The sequence below is a fragment of the Oryx dammah genome, unplaced genomic scaffold (genome assembly GCF_014754425.2).
Source record: "Oryx dammah isolate SB20612 unplaced genomic scaffold, SCBI_Odam_1.1 HiC_scaffold_12, whole genome shotgun sequence".
Taxonomy (NCBI): domain Eukaryota; kingdom Metazoa; phylum Chordata; class Mammalia; order Artiodactyla; family Bovidae; genus Oryx; species Oryx dammah.
The window spans coordinates 44330909-44349320 of NW_024070196.1; the positions used below are offsets into that span (position 1 = coordinate 44330909).

At 48.9% G+C, this 18412-nt stretch overlaps 1 protein-coding gene across 1 annotated transcript in view; it reads left to right on the forward strand.

Moving 5' to 3' along the window:
- GALNT9 (polypeptide N-acetylgalactosaminyltransferase 9) overlaps nucleotides 1-18412 on the forward strand; it is a 124440-nt gene that overhangs the window by 92740 nt on the left and 13288 nt on the right. The gene's annotated exons all lie outside the window — the stretch shown is intronic.

Below are 18412 nucleotides of genomic sequence, written 5' to 3' on the forward strand. Positions count from 1 at the left end.
TTCTGCAGTACTATTTTCTCCCCTTCATAAGAGCGACTTTCATTAGAAAATACAAGGTCAGCTAATGGGAACAAAATTAAGTCACCCAGGATTCTGTCTCTGCCTTTGCTGGAGTGGACATCTCCCCAGAGGTCCCTTGTGTGTATCTAAACAGTCTCCCCATGTGCACAGGTATACACGCACATGGTGTGCACTGAAAGCTTGCGTATGTTTTCTATGTGTACATTTCTTGACAGCCCAACGCCATGTGTGTCCTTTGTTCACCTGCTGCAGCAGTTACTTGATATTGGGGCTCTGTGATGGGGCAGCCCCTACACCGCATGCAGCCCTGAAATCGTGTTCTCTTGTCTGGATCTTTCTTCAGGTTTCAGTATCTCCTCGGGATAAAATTTCTAGAAGTAGAATTGCTAGGTCACCTGAAACACGTGTTTTTATGGTCTTTGATACAATTTGCCAAATCCCCCTCTTTGCATGTGTGTATACATGTCTGTGTGTGGTGTATGGGGGTCTATGTCTGTGTATGTGGTGTGTGTGTGACGTGTGGTATGTGTGCGGTGTGTGGCATGTGTCTGTATATCTACGTGTCTGTGACGTGTAGGTCTGAGTGGTGTGTGTCTATGTATGTGGGTTGTATGTGTGGTGTGTATGTGTGTGATTTGTGGTGTGTACGTGGTGTGAGCAGGTGTGTGAGCACTCAGTCCCGTCTGACTTTTTGCCACCCCATGGACTGCAGCACACCAGGCTCCTCTGTCCATGGAATTTTCCAGGCAAGAACACTGGAGTGGGCTACCATCTCCTCCTCCAGAGGTGGTGTGTGTGTGTTCTCAAATGGTACATGATGAGATAGTTTTCTGGGCATATAACACACACGTGTGTGTGTGCTAAGTCGCTCCAGTTGTCGCTGACTCTTTGTGACTCTAGGGACCATAGAGTCCATAAGTTCCTGAGGCTCCTCTGTCCGCCTGATTCTCCAGGCAAGGATACTGGAGCCTTGATTAAATATTTGTTGTTGTTCACTTGTTAAGTCATGTCTGACTCTGTGACCCAATAGACTGTAGCATGCCAGGCTTCCCTGTCCTTCACTATCTCCCGGAGTTTGCTCAAATTCATGTCCACTGAGGTGGTGATACTGTCTAACTGTCTCATCCTCTGCTGCCCTCTTCTCTGATTAAATATAATCATCCTTTTTTCACATATGGAAGACACACAGGGAATGTTTTGTTGGTTAACTTGCATTTCTTCAATTACTAATGAGCTTGAACATTTTGGGACATTTGTTAACCGTATGCTTTTCTTTCTTTGCTAATATTTTCTTGTGGCATCTCGTGGTAGATTTTAAGAGCACTTTATACAGTAGGGATATTGATGCTTTATTGTGTGAGACAAATGCTTTCCTTGTTCTTAATTTTATGATGTTGACTTTTCATATAGATAATTTTTAATGTAAATACGTACTTTTTTAAATGACATGCATTTGCTCTGCTTCTTGGAAAGGTCTATTTGAAAGACTATTTGACCACATCTCCTTCTGACACTTTATAGTTCCTTTTTTACATTAAAAGCTTTAATCCATTTGGAATATGTTCATTATATAAGTAAGATTGTGATCTGCCTTTATATTGTTTTTAAATGGAAGACAACTCTTTTCGTATTATCCATTAAATAGTCCACCCCTTCCCACTGATGGGAAAGGTGCTCTTTATCGTATTCTAAGTGCTTCTAGAAGTGTTTGTGTCTATTTTAAACTTTTTACTCTTTAGCCTGCTGCTTTATAAAATATGCTAATGTCTACTAATTGAATGCATCCTCATTGTTATTTATTTTATTATTATTTTTGGCTGTGCTGGGTCTTCGTAGCTGCGCGTGGGCTTTCTCTGGTTGCAGAGAGCAGGGGCTACTCTCTTGTTGCGGAGCACAGGCTTTAGCGCGTGTGGGCCTCAGTAGTTGCAGTACGTGGGCTCAACAGTTGTGGCTCGCAAGCTGTAGAGCACAGGCACAGTAGTTGTGGCACTTGAGCTAAGTTGTTCTGAGGCATGTGGGATCTTTCCAGACCAGGGATCAAACCCATGTTCCCTGCACTGTCAGGCGGATTCTTATCCACTGTGTGTGCGTTCAGTTGCCAAGTCATGTCTGACTCTGAGACCACCATGGACTGCAGCACACCAGGCCTCCCTATCCTTCACCATCTCCCAGAGTTTGTCCAAGTTCATGTCCATTGAATCCATTGATACCATCCAGCCATCTCATCCTCTGTCACCCTCTTCTGCCTTCTATCTTTCCCAACATCAGGGTCTTTTCCAGTGGGTCAGCTTATCCACTGTACCACCAGGGGAGTCCATGTATCTTCATTTTTATTTTAGAATCTTTCTGGCTGCTCTCTTGTTTTTCCTCTTTTGTATGAACTTTAGAAACATTTGATCAAACTCTGGTCCTCCTGTACATCAGTTGAGTTTAGTATCACACAGAAATGGATGGGAAGATAGTCCTGGGCCCTGAATCCCTTGTGTACTGTGACCCTTTGCCTTGTATTCTTCTTGAGTCCTGGTTTAGGTCATCAACCTGAGGCTTAGCTTACAGATCTAGAAAGTGCTCGGGTTCTTGTATGTGGCCTCAACTCATCTGGAAATCCTGTTGGATACCTGGGGGGACTACTCATCAACCCTCCAGATCTCCCCAGATCTCAACCATTTTACTATATCTTCCTCATCCTGCCTTGTGTTCTGGGTAATTTCCTCAGCTCCATATTCCAATGAATAAATTCTACCTTTAGCCATGTCCAGGTGACTATTTAAGCCACCTCTTTAGCTTTGGATTTTTATTTCAATTAACATACTTTATGACATCTTTCATTAGTGCTTTTCATATCTGGTTGTTCTTTTTTATAACTGCCTGTTTTGATTCCTAACCTCTTGTTCTTTATTGATGAATGCTTTCCCCTCACTCCTTCATCTCTGAAAATCTTAATAGTCTACTTAAGACCTTTTTAGTCACTCTTTCTCTCTCTTTCCTTCAGTTTAAATTTACCCATCTTTGGATTTGTTGGTAACTCTCCTAGAGTTGGATTTCCTCGTGTGCCTTGCAAGTTTTTGACAGCTCATCTTTCATGGCAGTTGTATTTTCACACCACACTCACTCGTTCTTGGAAGTTTCAGGTTATCTTGTCCGAGCACTCCCCAGATCAGAATTTAGTGGCTTAGGTTTTCTTTTTTCTTTTTATTGAACTCTAATGTTCACCCTGAGATCTCCTGTTTCATTTCTTATTCAGAGAACCAACCTGATTCCAAGGTGTTGTGTACACCTCTGCTTCCTCTCTCAGTTGATTGTTTATGGCTGAAAACCAGGGAGCAGTCAGAGCTGATTTGAGCTTCTACTCATAATCAGGGAGCCTAGTCTCAGCCCTGGTTTCCTGCAAGGATCCTGTCTCCTCATTCAGCCCCTGTCTCCTCATAAAGCTTAGATGACTGTGCCTTAGAGCTTCAGCCTCACTACACCATCATGTTTTTGCTTTTTCTGAGCTAATGGGAATTCCATCTTGTTTTCTAATATGTACTTTTAACTTTTAAAATCATTTTGTCTGTCATTCCTATATGTTTGTGGGGGCAGGTGGGAAAGATTTCCATATCCATGATACTAACTTGCTGTTGTTTAGTCACTAAGTCATGTTTGATTCTTTTGCAACCCCATGGACTAGGACCCCGGCCAGGCTCCTCTGTCCATGGGATTTCCCAGGGAAGAAGACTGGAGTGGGTTGCCATTTCTTTCTCCACGGGATCTTTCCAACCCAGGTATCAAACCTGTGTCTCCTGCATTTTAGGCAGATTCTTTACTACTGAGCCACCTGGGAAGCCCCATATTAACTAAATATCTCCTTTGTCATTCTTCCAACTACAGTGGGCTTGGGAATCATGACCTAAAAAGTACAGCCTCACTTATGTTTGAGGAGAGAAAACTCAAGAAGATGTGGTCTCACCTTCAATTAGTGTTCAAGAGACAGAGCTACTGAAATAGACGATTATGCCAAGTGCTCGAAGCACTAATGAGAGTGGGTAGGGGAGGGGTGAGAAGACTCAGCATTTAGCACATCTGTTCTCAAACCAGCAAACCTCTGAACTCCCCAAAGGGCTTGTTAAAACACTTGCAGAGTTTCTTCTTTTTTTAAATAATTTTATTTATTTATCGACTGTGTTGATCTGCGTTGCTGCCCTGGCTTTTCTCTAGTTTCGGCACATGGGGACTACGCTCTAGTTGTGGCGTGCAGGTTTCTCATGGTGGTGGCTTCTCTTGTTGCAGAGCACAGGCTTTAGGGCTTGTGGGTTTTCAGCACATGGGCTCAGTAGTTGCAGCTCCCAGGCTCCAGAGCACAGGCTCAATAGTTATAGTGCATGGGCTTAGTTGCTTGAAGGCTTATGGGATCTTCCCAGATCAGGGATCAAACCCGTGTCCCTGCATTGGTAGGTGGATTCTTTACCATTATGCCACCAGGGAAGCCCCACTTACAGAGCTTCTGATTCAGCCGGTCTGAAGGCCAACCTGAGAATCTGCGTTTCTAAGGAGTGCTGGGTGATGCTGATACTTGTGGTTCAAGGACCACACTTTTTTTTTTTTTTTTTGGCTGCCTTATCCAACTAGGGATTGAACCTGGGCCCTGACAGTGAGAATGCTAAGTCCTAACCACTGGACCACCAGGAAATTCCTCCAGGATCACACTTTGAAAACCACTTGTTTAGAAGGAAGGAAACTAGTTTTTTCTTTTCTTTTGTTTGAGATATTCAAAGTGTTCAGTGAAACAAGTGGGAGGAATTTGAAATGAAAACTCAGCTCGAAAGTTTCTGTGTGTCTGGCATAAGAATAGAACACAGAAGCAGCTGTTTTCTATAGCATATTTGTGTGTATATATATATGGCTTGAGATAGTCCAGGAAGAGATGTTTTCTTGTCAAAAATTTATGAATTGAGCCCAACTGAGTCCAGGGAGCTGCGACTTGCTTTTCCAAAGCTAAATTCAGTCAAATTCTGCCCCTGGAGATGAATCAGTCCTGCAGAGTGAGGAGTTTGTGTGACAAGAGGGAGGCATTGCCTTGGCTGCGCTCTAGGAATTATTTCCTGAAATAACTGGGCCCCGGGCAAAGAGTGTGTTGGGGTGGGGCGGCGGGCAGTTGAACAGATTGTAAATAATTTCAAAAAATTAGGTTCAGATGTGAAATCTCTAAAAAAATCATGCCCATGGTTTTCTCCAGAGTGGATATGAAGCCCAGTTTTTTTGTTAAAGGGAGGAATTCTGTACTGCCAAAAGGAAGATGATGGCTGGTACCTTTTGGGTGTGTGCCAGGTGAGACAGTGTGAGGCAGGATATCTAGGTTCTTTTCAGCTTCAGCCTATGTTATAGCCAACCTTTTCCCTAGAGGTTTGGGCTAGAAACACTGAGCTTGCTTCACCTCTCAATTTGTTCTTAATACAGCTTTGCACAGTGCCTAGAGTCATGTTGATTGAAGGACTAATATAGATGAATGGGTGGGTGGGTGGGTGTGTGGGTGGGTGGATTAATGTATGAATGAATATATGAATGGATGGATGAGTGGGTGAGTGGATGGGTAGACAGATGGATGGATGGTTGGATGGATGGCTAGGTGGATGCATAGATGAGTGGGTGGTGGATAGGTGTTTAATAAGTGGTGGATGGGTGTGAAAGGTTGTTGTTGAATTACGACGCCAGGATTCTTGGCCCCCGGAGGAGAAGAATTCAATCCGGGGCCAGAGACAGGCTTGATTGCTCAGAGCTTTTGTGTAACAAAGTTTTATTACAGTATAAAGGAGATAGAGAAAGCTTCTGACATAGGCATCTGAAGGGGGCAGAAACAGTACCCCCTTGCTAGTGTTAACAATGGAGTTATATACTCTCCAGTAAATCCAAAGAATGTCTGGAGGTTGTAAAGACCTCATCAGACCTACTCCCATATTTTAAGATAACAGAATTAGCCAGAAGGCTTAATCCAGAGACTGTCCTCAGGCAGAATACATTGTTGTTATATAATCCTAAGGAATGTAGAGAAGGAAAAAAATTTGTCCTTTCTTCCTCCTTGAGAATTCCAGACCCCTCTCTCCTTGGGGACCCCTAGACTTCTTATCAACCTGCCTAGGAAATGACTCTCTCAGGTGGATGAATGGGTTTATTAATGAGTAAGTAGGTGGATGGATGGACAGTTTGACTGGTTTTGGATCCATGGATTATTACAAAGGCAAAAAGAAAGAGAGAGAGAGAGAAAGAGAAAGAAGCCAATGTGAGTAGATGTTGGCCATAGCTTGACAGGCAAAGTCCCATCCTCAGTATTTTCAAGGTGAAACTCAACTCATCATGCTTAATGGATTCCAACACCCAGAAGGAAACATACACAGTTCATCACAGGTAAACCTAGGAGTCAAGAAAAAACTAAATTAGGCCCAAGTTTTCCTCACCATGTATAAGCGCAGGCTACTCTGAGGAAGACAAGCTGAGAAACTCAGGAATATGCTCCTTATAGCTGGCCTGGACAAAGCCGGCTTTAACCTCAGAATAACACTCAGTAACACTCGGCCCCTAGGGCTCTCTCTGGCCCTGCAGTGAGTTCCCTGCTCTTAGGTCCAAAGAGAAAGCATTTTCCCCTCACAGAGTGGAGCCGCTTCCCAGAGTGGTGATGAGGGCTCACGGATCGCACGCAGGAGGAAGATGGCCAGTGAAGGCCTGGGACACATCGGAGGGAAGCCAGGGGACCCACCGACATCTGCCAGGAGCCTCCCTCTGCCAGAGAAAATGCCATTCATGGCCGAAAGATGGGACAGTGACAAGACGCCAAGCCGGGCTCCCACACCCCACCTCTGGCTGCTCCACCCTGCCTGTTACCCTGCTGCAGTGCCTCTTGTGTGGATCCAAGTAATAAACAAGCCCACTCGGACAAGCCCTCCCCGGAGAAGCCTGGGAATGCTGGCCCCTCGCCCCGCTCCGGCACAGCTGCCACCTTCAAAGAGACGTGGGCCGCCAGGGGCTTCTCATTTGCTCCTCCAGCCTTCATTCAGCGGCTGCCTCTTCTTTTCCACCTGGCAGAGCCCGCGCACTCAGGCCGGATGGTCCCGATCCCTTTTGTTTCTCTCCCGTCTCTTTCCTCCTCGCCCCCTAACCTCCCCTCCCCTCCCCTCTCCTCCCCGCCCCTCCCCCTTCCCTCCCCCTCTTCTCTCCCCCCTCTTCTCCTCTCCTCCCTCCCACTCTGCTCCAGCAGGGCCACCTAGCCCTGCCTCCCTTCCCCGAAGCCTGACACTGCCCAGCCTTGTTGAGGGTGATCTCCCCCACCACCATCAGTTAACTCCCCGATGGGGCAATGCTGAGAGGCGGCAGCGTGTCTGAGCCGTGAGTTCTCCAACGCCACCCTCCACACCTGCGCTCCTTCTCCATCCACATCCACTGGGAGGGCGCGGAGCCGCAGGGAGGTGCTGGTGCGCCCTACCCCGGCCCCCTAAACCCCCAACTTTCTGTGTACACAGACAGCAGCCAGACGTGCACTCTTGCCCCATCCAGTGAAATCCGGTTGCTGATTAAAGTGATCCGTCAGTCCTGATACCGAAAAGGGTCGTTCTCGTCATCCTTAGGTCTCGGACCTCAAAGACTTAAATGGCCAGCTGGGGCCGTCGGGGTGGACTGGGCCGCGCCACCCTCTGCGTGGCCCCTCCGAGAACCCAGAGGACCTGAGCTCCCTGGGAAACGAGGGAGGATGGCTCTGGTGGATGAACTTGTGAAACAGCATCACCAGAAGCGAGGGCCTCACGCAGAAAACCCTTCCCACCTGGACTCACAGCAGAGTCCTGGGGATGGGTGGGGGCTCAGATGCCAGCCAGGAGTCATCTCCAGGCACATAATTTCATAATTGATGCAGCCTGCAGGAGGATGATACAGCTGCAGCCCCGTCACTGAAAGCGTCCCAGTGTCACTTGCAGATCATTTGAGAAAGACGAGGGTCCTGAGCAGGTCACCGGTGAAACTGATGACTTCTGTCAAAGTGGCTGGGGAGGCGCCACTGTGTCTGGGGTCTGCACCTCCAAGAGCCAGCGTTTCTGTATGCTTCCCTCCCAAGTGGGCTTCAAACAGGCTGGACCAGAGCAAGGTCATGAGGACGCTGGGACCAGCAGAAAGCTCTCCGAGGCCCTCATGTGAAAGTTAGCAGCTGCTGAACTCAAAGCAGGACACTCCGAGTTTGCCCAGCAGCTAAAATCCTCCTCCAATGCGGTCATAGGATAATAATAGGAACGGGGCCTGCATGGAGTGAGGTGTACCCTGCTCTGCAAGATGAAATCTGAGAGGGAATTGGGGTCTAAGACCCCTTGTCACCTGCTGTCCCAGCCCCCAGGTGGCTGCCAGCCCTGGCCAGCTGTTTCATTATTCACTTATGGGGAAGCCAGCTGGTCTGGAGATGATGGCCACTGACAGGAGGGGGTTACTGCCAGTTTCCAGGAGGAGGGACCACAGGGAGGTCAAGAGGCAGAGGATGGGGTACACCAGGGTCAGAGCCTTTACTGAGGTTCCCAGGGAAGGATGGGGGAGGCATGGGAGCCTAGCAGTGGCTGGTTGAGTAACTCCAAGGCTCTGGGACATGGGACTGGCCCTGCCCTCAGTGTGAGAGCTCCTAGAGAGGCTTGGGGTGGGGCTCAGGCTGGTTGGTTTGCAGGTAAAGGGGCCTCAGGTGAGCGGTTTACAGCCTCCAGGAATTAGGAACCTGGGAGAGGCAGTCCCTCTGGGTCAGTGAGGCCCCAGATGTCAAAGCAGCAGAGTAAAGACAAAAGACAAAGAATCAATATGCATATATGTATAAATGGATCACTGTACTGTACACTGGAAACTAACACAGCACTGTAGATAAACTTTACTCCAATAAAAATAAAAATTTAAAGTAAAAAGACAGTTAATACACAGGCCAGCCCTCCTCTCCCCTCTTCAGCCCTGACCTTCTGCAGAGCTCCCCTCTGGCCTCTCTTGAGTCCAGGCAGCTATGCCAGCCATCTCCTAGTGAGCCAGCTGTTACAGGTCATGGACGTGCATTGGGGCACAGGAGTCAATGGCTTCTTTTCCAGTGCTCTTTGGGGTAATCTTTTTGAATAATCCTGAAGGAGGTGATGTCCCCCGCCGGGGTCCAGCCCCCACAGGATCCAGGGAAACCCGAAGGAGAAAAGGCATCGGCGATTGATTTAGAGAGAGATAAGGAAAGAATGTTGTAGATAAGAAAATAGAGGAGAGAAAGAGGCTGATATTCCTTGGTTTACATAGAGAACCAATAAAACTCCGAGACAAGAAGTTTGCCCTGTTCACAGAGGCCACAGGTGCCCTCCCAGTCTCCCGAGGGAGTGAAGACGCAGAACGTCTTCCCGTTTAGGTCTTAGAAACCCGGGCAGATAAGTGAATGCAGGGAGCCTCTATGCTCCAAGGGATCAGCCTGAAAAAGAGAGGGAGAGGGAGAGAGAGAGAGAAAGATAGACAGAAGAAAAAACACGGGATGACCAAGCTGTTTCGATGAGCAAGGCCCAAAAGCTTTATTTTTCAAAAGGTAGTTTTATACCTTGCCTTATACATAGAGGGAAATGAAAGATGCAAGGTCATACAGAGTCAGCCCAAACATTCCAGCAGTTTTGCCCTTATTGAAACCAGGATTTTTCTGCATACCTTTCCCACAAATGATGTTGTGTACAGTATCTTCTGGCCTTGGAGGCCTGTGAACATTTTATGACCCTCTTTTGATAAAGGCTGCTCAACCAGAAAACTTATTTTCCCTCAAAGTTTTTTTTTTTTTCTTTATATTTCTAATCTATGTCAGCCTCAGAAAATGCCAAACAGAGTTACATTTCACAGAGTAAAGGTGCAGTGAGTTACAAGAAAGAGCCAATTAGCTCAAAGATCTAATGTGGTTAAATTCAAGGCTACACTTGTTTTTCTTACATTCTCACTATGTTAACTAATGCATTCCCAGGTGCACAGTGGATAAGAGATATGGGAACTTAGTAACAAGCATTGACCCAATAATGAAATCCTACGCCAGCACTAGCACTACTCTAATAACTTTTAACTCTTTCAAAGGCTCTATGTTTTAGGGTTTTCCGTGCCTCTCACAGTTGGAAGGCTGTAAATAATCACATGCGTAGCTGTAAGAGTCTGGATATACCTGCCGAGCAAGCTAGAATGCTAACAGAGGGGGTTTTATTTGAAATATTCCTCTCATGTCCAGGAGACTTATTAGCTATAGCTCTAAGTTGATTTTCTCCAGAGAAAGGTGGTCATGGTTCAGTTCAGTTCAGTTGCTCAGTCGTGTCCAACTCTTTGCGACCCCATGAATCACAGCACGCCAGGCCTCCCTGTTCATCACCGCCTCCCAGAGTTCACTCAGACTCACGTCCATCGAGTCCGTGATGCCATCCAGCCATCTCATCCTCGGTCGTCCCCTTCTCCTCCTGCCCCCGATCCCTCCCAGCATCAAAGATTTTCCCAGTGAGTCAACTCTTCACATGAGGTGGCCAAAGTACTGGAGTTTCAGCTTTAGCATCATTCCTTCCAAAGAAATCCCAGGGCTGATCTCCTCTAGAATGGACTGGTTGGATCTCCTTGCAGTCCAAGGGACTCTCAAGAGTCTTCTCCAACACCACAGTTCAAAAGCATCAATTCTTCAGCGCTCAGCCTTCTTCACAGTCCGACTCTCACATCCATACATGACCACTGGAAAAACCATAGCCTTGACTAGACGGACCTTAGTCAGCAAAGTAATGTCTCTGCTTTTGAATATACTATCTAGGTTGGTCATAACTTTTCTTCCAAGGAGTAAGCGTCTTTTAATTTCATGGCTGCAATCACCATCTGCAGTGATTTTGGAGCCCAAAAAAATAAAGTCTGACACTGTTTCCACTGTTTCCCCATCTATTTCCCATGAAGTGATGGGATCAGATGCCATGATCTTCGTTTTCTGACTGTTGAGCTTTAAGCCAACTTTTTCGCTCTCCTCTTTCACTTTCATCAAGAGGCTTTTTAGTTCCTCTTCACTTTCTGCCATAAGGGTGGTGTCATCTGCATATCTGATGTGACTGATATTTCTCCTGGCAATCTTGATTCCAGCTTGTGTTTCTTCCAGTCTGGCGTTTCTCATGATGTACTCTGCATATAAGTTAAATAAGCAGGGTGACAATATACAGCCTTGACGTACACCTTTTCCTATTTGGAACCAGTCTGTTATTCCATGTCCAGTTCTAACTGTTGCTTCCTGACCTGCATACAGATTTCTCAAGAGGCAGGTCAGGTGGTCTGGTATTCCCACCTCTTTCAGAATTTTCCACACTTTATTGTGATCCATACAGTCAAAGGCTTTGGCATAGTCAATAAAGCAGAAATAGATGTTTTTCTGGAACTCTCTTGCTTTTTTCATGATCCAGAGGATGTTGGCAATTTGATCTCTGGTTCCTCTGCCTTTTCTAAAACCAGTTTGACCGTCAGGGAGTTCATGGTTCACGTATTGCTGAAGCCTGGTTTGGAGAATTTTGAGCATTACTTTACTAGCATGTGAGATGAGTGCAATTGTGCAGTCGTTTGAGCATTCTTTGGCATTGCCTTTCTTTGGGATTGGAATGAAAACTGACCTTTTCCAGTCCTGTGGCCACTGCTGAGTTTTCCAAATTTGTTGGCATATTGAGTGCAGCACTTTCACAGCATCATCTTTCAGGATTTGAAACAGCTCAACTGGAATTCCATCACCTCCACTAGCTTTGTTCGTAGTGATGCTTTCTAAGGCCCACTTGACTTCACTTTCCAAGATGTCTGGCTCTAGATTAGTGATAACATCATTATGATTATCTGGGTCATGAAGATCTTTTTTGTACAGTTCTTCCATATATTCTTGCCACCTCTTCTTAATATCTTCTGCTTCTGTTAGGGCCATACCATTTCTGTCCTTTTTCAAGCCCATCTTTGCATGAAGTGTTCCCTTGGTATCTCTAATTTTCTTGAAGAGATCTCTAGTCTTTCCCATTAGCCCCCTGTTACTGTTAGAGGAGTTGGTGAAAGTCATGAAATAGTAAAACAGACAGATTCTGGTTTGGGGGTAGATACTCGAGAAAGCCTAGGGAGCCCCTTGAGTTCTGAAGCCTTGCTTAACAGTTTTCTTCCACATGACCTTGTCATGGGTGGGATTTCCCGTGGTGGCTCCCGGCAGTCCCCAGGTCCTCTGAAAGTGCAAGGAGGATGGACAGGCATTTGGGGAGGCTCTCATGGCTCAGACTGTGCCTGTTTCCAGGCTGGTGTTTTACGGCCAGCATCTGTTTGGACAGTCATTAACTGCCTGTGGGGAGATCGGATGCATAAAAAGGAGCTCAGCCATTGCAGTGGCACCTCCCTCCAGGTCTCCCAAAGACACTTCAGTTCTGATCAAGGAGGGCCAGCTGGGCCTGACTGTCCACACTGCTGACCGGCTCCCAGACCACTCCTAGGAGAAAGGAGTTGCAGTACCCTCGGCCTCTCCCCAGCCTTCACCCTGGGACCCCTGAGGCCTTCGGGATCAACCCTGAGTCAGGGGGGAGGAGGCGTCTGAACCTTGCTTCCTCTGCCATCCTGGGTGGCGACTGGGGCTGTGTCTGTGAAAATCACCAAGCCTGTGGGCTGGGCCGTCAGCTCTGAAGGACCTGAGACTCGCTGGGTCTCCGCTCTGGGCCTGATGTATCAGCACAGGCCTGCCTTCTGTCCCGGTGGCCGGGACGCCGGACCCTCGGACTCCACTGCTGCCGGGAGAGAGCAGAGGCCCTGGTGGGCTCCCAGGCAACCCTCCTGAGTGTCCCTGCCGTGGGGCGGGGGTAGCTCCATAGGACACTGCATATCCACAGGGCGAGCTGTCCCAGCGGTAACTGTGAGTTGGGCGCATGAGCAGGTCTCGCTGCAGGGCTGAACCTGCAGGCCTCGTCACTTCATTGCCTCTCTGGAGGGTCCCAGTTGGAAACCCTGGATGCAACAGCAGGGACCCCTGAGTTCAGCTTTATCCAAACAGAACTGCAGAGCTCGCTCCCTCCCCCTCCCAGGAGGCCTCAGGGACAGCACAGCCTTCTGCCTGAGTGCAGACTCCAGTCCCCAGGGAGCCCACCATCTGATCATCACCTCTGACGGGGGTGAGGCCCAGACCATAGGATTTTTAGCCGAACCAGGAGATCCTACTATGGAGCAGATTGGGGCACCCCTGTTTTGGCAGTGCTTGCAGGCCCCTCACTCCATCTGTGTTCCCCAGCCCAGGCTCAGCGCCCTGAAGACAGACTGGCTCACAGAGAAGCGGGGCCAGCAAGGGGCCGCATGCCACGCTCTTGGCTGTGGGGAGGCTGTGCGGTTAAAGAAATGAACTCAGAGTCCAAAGAAGCGTCTCCATAAAAATGATGTATAGACCCATCACCTCCCACCGCTACATGGATGAACGCCAAGGCCAAGCGGCCGGCACTGTTTTCCTTTTCTGCTCAGGCCACAGGAAGCACTGGCTTTTTGATAGCAGGGCTCTCCAGGAATGTTATTTTGATCATTGTGGTGCAAGAAGAAGATGGAGAAGAAACCACAAGAAATGGCAACTTGATTCATGATGAGCATCCTTAGAGGGAAGGCACCAAGCGCTGTCGCCCGCCCTGCCTTCCTCAGGCCACACTCAGCCCAGTCACCGTCCCAGGTCACCATCCCAGCCCCTTGGCTTCTACTGGGGCACAGATCAGGCTCGCGCTGGGGCAGGAGGATGAATAAGCTTTCTTTGGCATCCCTGCTGGCAGACCATTATTTCCAGACTTTTTAAGGAGAAGGGCTTATGTGTGAAAGCTGCAGCTCTGGAATTCCAGCCCTGAGGCTCCAGGAGCTGAGACCTGCTGGCTGAGGGACAGGGGTCCCTGCAGGCAGGGGGGTCCCTCAGATGAGGTGAGCAGATGCCCTGAGCCTCCTTCCAAGCAGCTTTCTGCAGGCCTGGCCCTTGGCCTTCTGCCTCATGTCTGCTATTCTGTTTGGGTGGCAGTTAACCACCTTGGTTGAGATATTAATAATTAGCGGTTGTGACACAGAGTGGGTGTGACCAGAACACTTATATCGTGTGGATCAGCCTTGTGACAGCTTTCACAGTCCTGGGTGAAGAGCAACTTCAGGGGATTCGTGCAACAGATCTGAGTCCCTGCCCCACCACGAACTAGCTGTGTGACGCTGGATGTGCTTCTTAACATCTCTGAGCCTCAGTTCTCATTTTCATCTGCACTGAAAACAGGTTAATCCCCCACCCATCCCACGTGGCATTGTTGAGGTTTATCTTCACCTCACTGCTATTTCCTGGTCCAGCTTTATCAGTTGGGAACATAGCAATGGAAAACCCCACTGACAAGGCTTACATTTTAGTGGGACAGACAGACAAAATTAAATGAGTAGTCCAATGGTGTCCCATGTGAGAAGGAGACAGAAGTTGCAGAGGTAAATAAAGCTGGTCAGGGGAATGAGGCAGGAGAGGCTGCAGTTTTAAATGGGGTGCTTGGGAGGGAATCACAGAGGAGGTGACATTTGAGGAGTTGAAGCTGGACAGGCAGCCAGACCGGAGGGCATTCCTGATGGAGACAGCAGCCAGTGCAGAGGCTGTGGCAGATTGTGGGGCAGGGTCTGAGACCAGCAGAGAGAGAGCAAGGGTGAGAGGTGGTGAGTCCTGGGAGGATCGGAGGACTGGACTGCTGGACATGGGTTTTGAAGAACCTCTAGCCTGAGGTGGGGACTGGGCAGGGGTGATGGACAGCAGGGAGGCCCCTCGGAAACGTCTGGTGACAATGGCCTCAGAAGATGGACAGATGCTTGCCCTGTAGGTCTACAGAGCTTCTTTTGTTTGTTTCCATGTTTGGCCTCCTGGAAGGTTCCTGGATCACCAAGTGTCCACCTGCGTTCCCAGGCTCGTGGGCACCTGGGCCTTGTGCTGGAATTAGATAGAAATGTGTGAGCCAAAGTCACGGCCAGGCTTCCTGGGTAGCTCAGCTGGTAAAGAATCCAGCTGCAATGCCGGAGATCCCGGTTCAATTCCTAGGTCCCGAAGTTTTCCTGAAGAAGGGATAGGCTACCCACTCCAATATTCTTGGGCTTCCCTGATGGCTCAGACAATAAAGAATCTGCCTGCAATGCAGGAGACCTGGGTTCAGTCCTTGGGTTGGGAAGATCCCCTGGAGGAGGGCATGGCAACCCACTCCAGTATTCTTGCCTGGAGAATCCCCATGGACAGAGGAGCCTGGCAGGCTACAGTCCATAGGTTCACAAGAGTCGGACATGACTGATTGACTAAGCATAGCACAGTGAGCCAAAGGGGTGGGCGTCACATGTGGGCCTGGCCTTTCAAAGCTTCCACAGTGACCTCCACCCTCCCCCTGCAACTCTCCAGGGTCAGGCCAGGATGGGCAGCAGTCCCTGCTCCAGTGATGTGGAAGCGAGACAATGCAGGCGTAAACCTCAGCTGGCATCTCAGACAGAGCAGGCAGGGTCCTCACCATCCAGCGAGGGAGGCAGATGCTGCCCTCTGCCCTCTGCAGGCTGCAGAGCAGTGGTCCCAAGTGGCCGTGAGCTGGGCCAGGGGACCTGGTGCTGGGTGCACGCTCAGTGAGCCATGAGGAGCAGGCAGCCTCCCCGACCCACGATGTCTGACTTGCTCAGATATGATTTGTTATCCTGGCTATGGGTGATGTGAGGAAGGGCCATTAACTGTTCACTGAGAGATTTTCCTGCCTTCTTCCTCTGTCTGGAGGCAGAGTGGGGACACAGGAGGAATAGGGCTAGGCTGTCCTCTTTCCTGAAATGAGAGCTTGGTGGCTATGGTGGGTGAGTGGCAACCCCAGAGATACATCCTCCTGGAATCTGTGAAGGGTCTAAAGATGGGATCCTCCTGGATTTAGGGTGTAGAGGGCTTCCTGGAGCCTGCTGGGCTACAGTCCATAAGATCGCAGAGCTGGACATGACTGAAGCGACTTAGCACAGCACAGCACAACAGGGCTTCCCTGGTGGCTCAGATGGTAAAGAATCTGTCTGCAACGCAGGCGACCCAGGTTTGATCCCTGGGGTCGGGAAGATCCCCTGGAAAAGGAGACGACAACCCACTCCAGTATTCTTGCCTGGGAAATCCCATGGACAGAGCAGCCTGGTGAGCTACAGTCCATGGGGTCGCAAGAGTTGGACACGACTTAGTGACTAAACCAAACTGCTGTAAATTTGACAGCTGATGTCCTTACCAGAAAGAGAAAGGAAGGCAAGACACAGACCCGGAGAGAAGGAGGCCATGCGGTGGGAGGGACGCGGCCACCGGAAGCTGGGAGAGGCAGGTGGGGTCCTCCGCTGTGGCCCCCGAGGGAGCAGGGCCTCTGGAGCTGTGGGAGCATAAGTGTCTGTTGTTTGAACCTGATCTGTGGTCCTTATTTATGGTGGTCCCAGGAAATGTGGGCAGCCTCAGACTGGTGTCAGGCTCAGCTTTGCACACCACTGCACAGGGGCCCCTGAGGTGGGCTCTGGATGCTCAAGCTGGAGCCTGGAGGCATCACAGCCACTCCTCACAGTCACTGTGAGTGAGAAATGGGCTTTGAGGAAGCTGGTGCCACTTAAACTGGGCATCAGGGAGAACTTCTAGGCTGAAGAAGGCCAAACAAGAGGCCAGAGGGACCCGCAGAATGAAACCCATGCTCAAGGCTGAGAGACACCCTATTGTACTTGTCATCAAGACTTTAGCTTAAAGCACCCATGCCTGCCAAGTTACAGTGAAGGTGTGTCCCAAGAAAGCATTTTTAATGTAGATTGCAGCATTGTTTTGAATAGTGAAGGAACTATTGAAGGAGGAAGATTTAAATGTCTAATAACTGGGCAACAGGAAATGAATTAAAACTCATCCTCACTGAGATGAGAAACTACAGCTCTTAGGTGTTTGGCTGAGTGGACAAATGTTTGTGAACTGATCTGTATCAGTTTCAACTATAAAAGATGACAGTTTCCAGGAGACAGTGTCTGTGTGTGGGAGGCGTGGGCAGCACAGCATTGACATTAAGAGGCTGTGGATCAATCAGGCCTGGTCATATCCCATGATCTCATGTGACTGGCTTAACCTCTCTGACCCTCAGTATCTTCTGTACAGTGGGGAGAATGTTGCCTGTGGTACCTGTCCTTCCTGGGTAATGGTCGGGGTGAGTGAGATGAAGTGAGTAAGGTGCTGAGCATGTGCCTGGCACCTCCAAAATGTCTAAATTAGAAGAGGCTTAGGGGTAACAATCTGATTGAAGAGAGCTTGGGCCAAGTTGATCAGACTGATTTGTTCATGGTGACATCAACTGGGTGGATGGTACTAGCATTTTTCAGTGGGATGGGGTGGGATGTGATATGGTAGGATATTAGTCTGGGTTCTTCAGAGATGATGAGGACTTGGCCCACACAGTGATGGAGGCTGAGAAGCACAGGACCCCCAGCGGGCAAGCTGGAGGCCCAGGAGAGCAGAGGGTATGTTTCCAACCCAAGACTGAAGGCAGGAGAAGACCAGCATCCCAGCTCGATGACCGTCAGGCAGAGAAAAAGAATTGTGCCTCTCTCAGCCTTTTTGTACACTCAGGCCTTCAATTGATTGGCTGGGACCCACCCACACTGAGGAGGGCAATCTGCTTTACTCAGCCCACTTACCTAAGTGTTCATCTCACCTGGAGACATGCTCCTGGACACACTCAGAGTAATGTTGAACCAAATATCCGGGCACCACCCAGCGCATAAAGTTAACCATTACATGGGAGCGGGGTTTGGGGGAGAATGGATCCATTTCTGTATTGGAAATGGATCCCTGGGCTGGGGTCGAACCCATGTCCCTTACCTCTCCTACGTTGGCAGGCGGGTTCTTTACCATTAGGGCCACCTGGGAAGCCCCAATACTGTATGAGTATGGCTGAGTCCCTTTGCTGTTCACCTGAAACTATCACAACATTGTTAATCAGCTGTACTTCAATACAAAATAAAAAACTCCCTCCAGAAAAATTTAACCAGCACAGGTAGGATGGGATAGAATAGAATAGACTAACACAGCCCATGTCTAGTAAGGCTGAGTTTTGTTGAGATGGAGCAGTACAAGAAGTAAGCAGGCATGAAAGGAGGTCATGATGCAGGTTGCATCAGTGAGGGACTTTGGGCAGCCCTATTTGCAGAGGAAGCAGTTGTTTCTTTAGAGTTTTCTTTAGACTGAGATTGTGTCTGGGGTGCTCGAAGCCATTGTTTGCATAGCAAGTGCACCCTTGGATTGAAGTTATCTGGAGTGGTTTGCGTGGCGTTTGCACAGGAAGCTGCTCTTTTAAAATTAGACTGTAGGTTGGTTTTTCCAGCTCAGAGGTGGTGGAGGCAGCTGCTGGTGCTAAGTAAGCCCTCTTGGGCCAGG